Source organism: Cebus imitator, unplaced genomic scaffold (assembly GCF_001604975.1).
Source record: "Cebus imitator isolate Cc_AM_T3 unplaced genomic scaffold, Cebus_imitator-1.0 Scaffold201, whole genome shotgun sequence".
NCBI classification, from domain to species: domain Eukaryota; kingdom Metazoa; phylum Chordata; class Mammalia; order Primates; family Cebidae; genus Cebus; species Cebus imitator.
The window spans coordinates 1,800,629-1,810,140 of NW_016107516.1; the positions used below are offsets into that span (position 1 = coordinate 1,800,629).

Sequence of the window (9,512 nt, forward strand, 5' to 3'; positions counted from 1 at the left end):
AAAAAAAAAAAAAAAAAAAAAAAAAAAAACCCAGGATCTAATGGGTTCACTGCTGAATTCTAATGAATGTTTAATACCCTATATCCAATTCTATTTAAACTGTATCAAGAAATTAGAAAGAAATATGTTTAAACTTATTTTACTAGGCCAGCATTTTTCTGATACCAAACCAGACAAGGACAGAGTAAAAATAGAAAACTACAGGCCAATATCCTTGATCAATATAGATGCAAAAATCCTCAGCAAAATACTAGCAAACCAAATTCAACAACACATTAAAAAGATCATTTATCATGATCAAGTGGAATTCGTCTCAGGGATGCAAGGATGGTTCAAATGTGCAAATATATTATATATGTAAAAATGTGATGTATTATATCAACAGAATCAAGGACAAAAACCCTATGATCATTTCAGTAAATGCAGAAAAAGTATTCAATAAAATTCAACATATCTTCATAATAAAAATCAATAAATTGAATATAAAAAGAAATCTCAACACAATAAATGTGACATATATGACAAAACCCTCAGTTAATAACATACTAAGCAGGGAAGAATTGAAAGCCTTTCCACTAAGATCAGGAACAAAACAAGGATGTCCACTTTTACCACTATTCAACACAGTACTGGTGGTCCAAGTCAGAGAAATTAGGCAAGAGAAAAAATAAAGATATCCAAGTTGGAAAGGAAGAAGCCAGGGTATTCTTGTTTGTAGATGACATGATCACAAGTCATTTCCTACTTAGAAAAACCTAAGGACTCCACACCAAAAACTTTTAAAACTGATAAATTCAGTAAAGTAGCAGGATACAAAATCAACATACAATTAGTAGCATTTATATAGGCTAACAGTGATGAGTCCTAAAAAGAAATGAAGAAAGCAATCTCTCTCACTACACACACACACACACACACACACACACACACACACACACACAAATACTTAAGAACAAATTTAAGAAGTGAAAGATCTCTACAAGAAAAATTATAAAACACTGTTGAAAGGAATCAAAGGAGGCACACAAAAAATTAAAAAATATTCCATGTTCATAGATTGGAATAATTAACGTTGTTAAATTGGTCTATACTAGCCAAAACAATCTATAAATTCAATGCAACCCCTATCAAAATACCAATGGCATTCTCCACAGACATAAAAAAAAAAACTTCTAAAATCCATAGGGAACCACAAAAGACCTTGAATAGCCACACCAGTCCTGAGCAAAGAGAACAAAACCAGAGGCATCACATTACCTGATTTCAAATTATACTACAAAGCTACAATTACCAAAATAGCATGGTACTGGCATAAAATCAGACACATAGATCAATGGAGCAGAATAAAGAACTCAGAAATAAATCCATGCAGTGATAGCCAACTTACTTTCAACAAAGGCACCAAGAACATATATTGGGAAATGACAGTCTCTTTAAAAATTGGTGCTAGGAAAACTGGACATATGCAGAAGAATGAAACAAGGTTCCCATAGATTACCGTACAGAAAAAACCAACTCAAAATGGATTAGAGACTTAAATTTAAGACCTAAAACTGTAAAACTACAAAAAAAATTGGGAAGATGCTATAGGACATTGGTCTGGAGAAAGATTTGTTTGCATAAGGCCACAAAAGAACAGGCAACCAAAGCTAAAGTAAACAAATGGGATTACATGAAGCTAAAAAGCTTCTGCACAGCAAAGGAAACAGCCTACAAATTGAAGAGACAGCCTACAGAATAAGAGAAAATATTTGCAAACTATTAATCTGATAAGGCATTAATAACCAGAATATATAAGGAACATAATAACTATAACATAAACACTCTGATTTTTTATGGGCAAAAGATCTGAAGAGACATTTATCAAAAGAAGACATGCAAATGACCAATAGATATATGAAAAAAATGCTCAACATCACTAAAACTAGAGAACTGCAAATCAAAACCACAATGAGATATCATGTCATCTTAGTTAGAATGACTACTGTCAAAAAGATGAAAAATTTGAAATACTGGGAAATATACCAATAAAAGTGAACGGTTGTATACTGTTAGTGGAAATGTAAAGTAGTGCAGCCATTATGGAAAACTGTACAGAGTTTCTTTAAAAAAGAAACTAAAAATAGAATCATCATATGATCTAACAATTCCACTGATGGGTATATATTCAAAAGAAATAAAATCAATATGTTGGGGAGATGTCTTGACTCCCATGTTTATTACAGTACTGTTCACAACACCCAAGATATGGAATCACCATAAGTGTTCATCAACAAATGGATAAAGAAAATGCAGTGTGTGTATGGGTGTGTGTATATACACAATGGAATACTATTTAGTCATAAAAAAATAGTTATCTCATTTGTAGCAATATGTTTGAAACTGGAGGTCATTATCTTAAGTTAAATAAGCCAGGCACAGAAGAAAAATGTGACATGTTCTCACTCACATGTGGGCACTAAAAAAGTGGATCTCATGGAAGTATAGAGTAGCATGATAGTTATCAAAGACTGGGAAGGAAAGGGGAAGGAGATGATGAAGAGAAGTTGGTTACAAAAATACAGTTAGAAGGGATAAGTTCTAGTATTCAATAGTACAGTAATTATAGTTAAAAATAATACATTGTATATTTCCAAATAGCCGGAAGAGAAGAATTGTAATGTTCCCAAAACAAAGAAAAGATAAATGATTGAGGTGATGGATATCCCAATTATTCTGATTTGATCATTATACAGTATACAGGCATCAAAATATTATAGGTACCCCCAAAACATGTACGACTAATATATATCAATAAAATGTTTAAATTGTCAAAAAAATAAAATACCTTGATTCTCTGCTTTTAAAATGATTCAGCATATAGAGGGCATGGATTTGGGCCCTCTGCCATCTGCTCTTTCACCTGCTACCTCCTCTCCTAACTCTTTAAGAATTAGCCATACCAAACTACAAATGGTTCGCCTGGTGCCTCCCATTCCTGAGCCTTTCCCCAAATTGTTCGTTTTTTGCTGGAATTCTGTAAACAGCCTCATCCCCTCATCTCCTCATTTCATGGAGCTAACTCCATATCCTTTAAATCTCAGCTTTTTCTCCAAGCAGCCATCACTGATACATCCCAAATTGACAAAACTGCACTATGTGACTCTCCTGTGTGCTCCCATAGCCCAGCATACACACAGTCCTGTTTTTACCATGTCGTTTCTTTCTATGATTGCTAGTCTGTCTGTTTTACTAACTAAAACTCCAAGACGACATGGATCTTAACTCTTTTGCTTTCTTATGTATCCTCATTGTTAGCAATGTGCTTGGCCCTCAATATATATTAATATAAAAGTATTTTGGAATATTGGAATGATAAATGATTTTGTCTCTCTACTTTCCAAACTTTTTGCACATTTATTATATAATCTTCACAATAAAAGACTTATAATCACTTTTTAAAAAGTGATTTTTTTTTTTTACCAAATGAGATTACCACCAATTTCAGATCACAGATTCTGAGTGATTTGAGTCTGATCTAATCTGATAGTTGGACTAATAGAAATAGTCACTTGCTTCAGTGGTTGAATTAACACTGTCTTTCTCAAATCAGATTCACCTGGAACATTGGAAGAAGGCATTCAAGAAGAAACAAATATTAAGGAGGTATATTTAAAGAGCCTTTTTAAAAGTTTTATTTTGGGTAAAAGAGAGTCTGGAATTCATGGAAACTACCAATGTGTTTACCTTATTCCAAAAAAGTTCATCTGCTAGTCACTTTGTAGATTTTGGTGTAAAACACTTATTTTAGCACTGGGTACAATGGAAATTATACTTATTTTTAGGGACATATTAGAGAAATTATACAAAAAAAAAAAAAAGAAAAGTTCAAGGGATGCCAGAAGATCTGTCTTGAATCACATTAGCAACCAGCACTACCAGGATGGCTACAGTTGTAGCATACTGGAGCCCTTTCCACTCCTCTTTGTGCCAAAATGTGGACTGACCTTAAGTCTTTCAGTGCTACCTCAGCTATGCATTTGGGATCCTTAAGCCTGAAAACAGTTTGCCCTGTGTTCACAGTGCATGACAGAAAGAAAGAGCTCAATAATAAATGCTCTAATAAGATATATCCCAGCTTACCTACATTATTCAGAAAGTCCCACAAATATTGATCAATTTCATGTTCCTCTATGACCGTGGGGATCTTGAGATCCTCAAAATCCTGAGTCAACTTCACAATAGGATTCCAAGCTATGAAACACTTAGGACTCTGGAACTGAAACTGAGCAGAGAGAAATATAATGAAAATACCTCACCAAATCTACATCACCCTACCTGTGTCTGGGCTCCGGATGCAATGGAGAGTTCATTTTTAGTTTTAGTCTCTGCCAGGTTGGTTGTGTTGCTCCGGAAGATATAATACCCAGAATCTGATAAATGTCTGCTATGAATACATCAGCCATAAAATTGTGGATTTAGTTGTTAAATATGTATTTTACATCAATTAAGCCTATTTGTTCTATTAGCACTAGACATAACTTCTGAGAACAGACACTCCTTTTGTCCTCAACATCTCCTCACAAATATATGTTGAATGAAAGACGATCGTAGGCTCTGTGGCAAGCTAAAGATCTGCATCCAAGTGCCCTGGCCTTTACGAGGACAGCACTCCTCTCCAGTAGCCAAGTTTCCATCTCTCATGAAAGAGGGATGTTCACTGTCTCCCGAAAGTATTTTGGAGACTTCTTGGGAAAAAGTTTCCTCAAACCTTCCCTATTTATTGCCTGTTGAATGAAATTCATGGTGGAATAGCATAAGGGCTAAGAGTTTGGGCTCTGGTATGAGACTTTCTGGATTTGACTCCAGATTCTGCCACTTAATAGCAATGTGACCTAGGGAAAATTTTTTAACCTATGTAAGCATCAATTTTTTGTGTATGAAAGAGTGATAATAGCAATACCCACCTCTTTAGAGATCAAAGAAATGAAAAGTACACTGCACAGTCCTTGGTACAAACAAGCAATTCCTATACACAGTTACCATTATTCTTGGCTCACCCCTTCTTAATATGGGAAACTGCTTCTCCAAACATCTTTGGCTCTTCCCATATTAATTCTCTAAAAAACATGGATACACGCACCTATTCTAATTCTCCCAAACACAGCTGCTTCTGAAGGCTAAGGAATAACAAAGGGAGATAACAATAGAAAAATAGACGAGGAGGACATTTAAAATAAAATATTACATGACTTCTAGAGTCCACTGACTAGGCCCTCCTTTTTTTTTTTTTTTTAAAAAAAAAAACAATGCTGCCAAACTTGTAGGATTTAGCTTAATAGCACAGTTGGAGGAATCAGAGGAGGAAAGCTAATGTTTTGTATGAACCTAGTCTCAAAGAGTGCTGCTTTTCCATCAATTAAAAAAATGATGGCATGGTGGTTGTTAATGAAGCAGGAGTGTGAAAATGAAAGTTTGTGAAATGGCAGGAACATTCGCTATTAAGACATGTAAAGAAAATCATCAAGTTCTGTTGTTTAATAAATGCTTTTTTTCCCTGAAGTTAGATCCTGGCTGTGTTAGAGTCAGCTCTCTTCCTGAGATCCCAAACCCTTTCCTCCTCATGACCATCAAAGCCACTGTGGCTTTCCCTTTACATAATAAAACGCTCATCAAAGGCCTATCATCACATCAAGTAACAAAGTGTTTTGAATCCCAGGATGGAGCACACAGTGCTGTCACTGCCAGGAGTCCCCAGCCTTGCTCCCCACTCTGTAGACTGAATTCTACCAGCCCTGCTTTATAAATCTCACCCTTAATAACAGTCTCAGAATTTGAGTCCTGTCTCCTGTCTCAATTTCTAGATTCAAGAACGTACAGATTTTCTTGGTGATCTCAATGAGAAAGTTAAACTGTAAGGAGTCCCCTAGAATAAACCTAAGGAAAGTCAGGTAAGCCACTCCTGTTTCCTAAACAGGATCAGGAGTACATCTATCCCTGGAGATACAGACCGAAGCCAAAGTTCACTTGCCGTTTATGTGATAGTGAGAATTACAGTTATTTCCTCTAGCCAGCTGGTTCTTCTAATGATGGTGTTTCTAAGTTGTAATTTGGAGAATTAACTTTAAAATAAGAGTCCTTTATCTAGATTTCTGAAAACTTTATATCCTGGTTTTCACTGTATATTCTGCTACTTAATCTCACGTGCAATACTGGCTCTCAGTTTAGCAGGTTATTTTTCAGGCTAACACGTACTGTTGGAAGATATAAAAAGATAAGTTATGACTTCACTTCTCAAGTGTTTATGTTCTAGTTAAGAAGATAAAACCTACCAGGAGGCAATTAAATGACCATAAAAGATATAATGTGTATAATGCCAGCTGAAGTTGAATTCAAGAGAGAAATGGCTGTCTGTGAGAATGGGCAAAGTCTTTGTAAAGAAAGCAAGAGGATGTTCACAAAAGAGGATAGCAGCACGGCTATTCAGGCACTTTAGTCTCTGGCCAGAGACTGAACACCCTGTTCTGGAGCAGGATAGGAGCCTCCACCACCAGAATTATGGAAAGTGCCTCAACAGTAGATGCTGGAATTGTGCTTTTCACCCATTGCAAGCCTGAGGTAGGAGGAGAACTGCTACAGCTGTAGTTTCTCATGGGTGGTGAGACTTGCAGCCAGGACCAGCTTGGCAACCTGGAACTTATCTGTATGTGCCATTGCTGGGTGCCTTATCCTGCTCCCCTGGGATTGTGGTGCAGTAGGGCCCTCTCTACTCAACCCCCAGGTAGAAATCCAGGCATTTGGAGCAGTCATTCACCTTCTTGTTCAGCACCCTAAGCCATCCTACCCTTCCTGGACACAGATCATGGTTCAGTGGGGCTCTTTCTGCTCCCTACCCAGGCAGATCACCCATTTACCTTGTTGAGAGCACCCATTTGCCTTGTTCAACAGTCTGAACCACCCAACCCTTCCCTTCCATAGCTCCTCGTGCATTAGGGCTCTCTGCTCCACACCCAGGCAGACCTCCAGGCATTTGGAACACCCATTCACCTGGTTGAGCAGCCTAAGCTGTGCCATCCTCCCTAGACATAGACTGTGGTGCAGCAGTGCTCTATCTGCTCCATAAGAAGTCAAAACCTACCAGAAGGCAATTAAGTAACCATAAAAGATACACTGTGTATAATGCCAGCTGAAGTTAAAAAAATTCAAGAGAGAAATGGCTGGCTGTGAGAATGGACAAAGTCTTTGTAAAGAAAGGGAGGATGTTCATAAGAGAGTATACAATATTTCCAGACATTTGGGCCACCTGTTTGCCTGGTTCAAGAGCCGGAGCCACCCCATCTTTTCTGCACATAGATCACAGCAGGACTTTCCCTACTCCACACTTAGGCAGATCTCCAGGCATTTGGATTGCCCACTCATTGGATCAGCAGCCTAACCCACTCCATCCTTTCTGTGCAGAGATCCTGGGGCTTCATGCCCAGGCAGATCAGGCAGTCAGGGCACCCACTGACCTGGTTCAACAGCCTGAGCCATCCCACCCTTCTCAAATCATGATGCAGTGGGACTGTCTGCTCTAAGCCCAGTCAGATCTCCAGGCATTCAGATTAGGCACTCACTGGACCAGCAGCCTAACCCAACCCCCCATTCCTGTTCAGAGATCTTGGTGCAGGGGGACCTTGTCTGCTCCATGCCCACACAGATCTCCAGGCATTCAGAGAACCCGCTTCCTTGTGCCAGCAGCCTGAGTCATCCTACCCCTCCTGTGCAGAGACCTTAGTGCAGGGCGGGAGGCATCTCTACCCCACACACAAGCAGATCTCAGGCATCTGAAGTACCCACTTTCCTAGATTAGGAGCTTATGCTGCCTCCCACCCCTGTGCTGAGAACTCGGAACCAAGGTTTCCCAACTCCATGCCTAGGCACACCAGTACCTGGTGGACAGCCACTGGATTCTCTATTGGCACTGGTGCTTGTGCCTGCTATCAGGAGACCTGCAGGCAGACCTGCCCAGTCAAAACACACCTACTCCCAACCCCCTCAAGGTTGAGGAGGGAGCTCAGACCACTGTGCATATTATGAATTAGCCCATTGCCTAAGGCAATAGTTTCTGCCAGTAAATATTGATCGAGTATATACCCAACCACATTGGCCACAGCCAGTCCTTACTGTAAGTGCCATCTATAGGCTTTTAGGACAAACTGCACAGCCCAATATAAAACCTGCCAAAAGTTTTGTTCAGACATAAAGCTATAGTAGCAAAGCCAAAACAGCATTCTCTATTTTAGTCATATCCTTTAGGGAGTAGGGGAAAATGGAAAAAAAAAATTAAAAATAAACAAATCATAATATTATTAAAGGGAAAAAAGGAAAATTCTACTCACATGAAATAATTACAAAAATTAGCAGTGCCAGTGTCTCCAGATGAGAAGGAACACGTGCAAGAATTCTGGCAACATGAAAAATCTGAGTGTAGTTACACCACCAAAGGATTGCACTAGATCTCCAGCAATGGTCCCTAACCAAAATGTAAACTCAGAGATAACAGATAAGGAAGTCAAAGCATGGATTGTAAGGAAGCTTAATGAGATCCAAGACAAAGTTGGAAATCAACACAAAGAAACCTTTAAAACAATTCAGGAAATGAAAGAAGAGATAAACACCTTAAAAAGAAATCAATCAGAGCTTCTGGAATAGGAAAACTCACCTAAACAGTTTCAAAATACAATTGAAAGCTTTATCAATAGACTAAATCAAGCAGAACAATTAATGTCCGAGCTTGAAGACCACTCTTTTGAACTAACACAGTCTGCCTGAAATAAAGGACATAAGAATTTAAAAAATAAGAAAAGTTTTTGAGAAATATGGGATTATATAAAGAGATCAAGCCTATGAATTATTGGCATTCCCTAGAGAAGAAGAAAAAGCAAACAACCTTTTCAAGAAATATATTTCAGGAAATAATTCAAGAAAACTTCTTTAATCTTGCTACAGATGCAGACATTCAGACACAAAAATCTAGAGATAATGTACAAAATGAGCATCCCCAACACATATAGTCGCCAGGCTGTCCAAGGCTAATGCCAAAGAAAAAGATTTTAAGTCAGAGAAATAGGGTAGATAACATACAAAGGGAATTTAATCAGGCTAACAGCAGACTTCTCAGAAGAAACCTTTCAAGCCAGGAGAGATTGGGGGCCTATATTCATCATTCTAGAAGAAAGAAAATTCCAAGCAAGAATTTCATATCCTGCCAAGCTAAGCTTTATAAGCAAAGGAAAAATAAAATATTTTCCAGACAAGTAAGTGCTAAGGGAATTCATTACCATGAGATCACCCTTATAAGAGACTGTTAAGAGAGTTCTGAACAAGGAAACAAAAGACTGGCATCTGCTATCACAAAAACTCACCCATGTACATACCTCGCAAGCCATATAAAACAAAAACACAATAGAAACTACCCAATACACAGCTAACAACTTCACAATAGGATCACAATTTCACATAACAATATGAATCTTGAACGTAAATGGTCT

The 9,512-nt window shown here is 38.0% G+C and overlaps 1 long non-coding RNA gene across 1 annotated transcript in view; it reads left to right on the top strand.

Annotated features, from left to right (window-relative positions):
• Positions 1-2,296, top strand: part of LOC119474007 — an 11,520-nt gene extending 9,224 nt beyond the window's left edge. Inside the window, exon 3 of the long non-coding RNA XR_005203290.1 lies at positions 2,287-2,296. This is a non-coding gene — a long non-coding RNA (uncharacterized LOC119474007). The remainder of the gene's footprint in view (positions 1-2,286) is intronic.
• Positions 2,297-9,512: the final 7,216 nt, after the last annotated feature.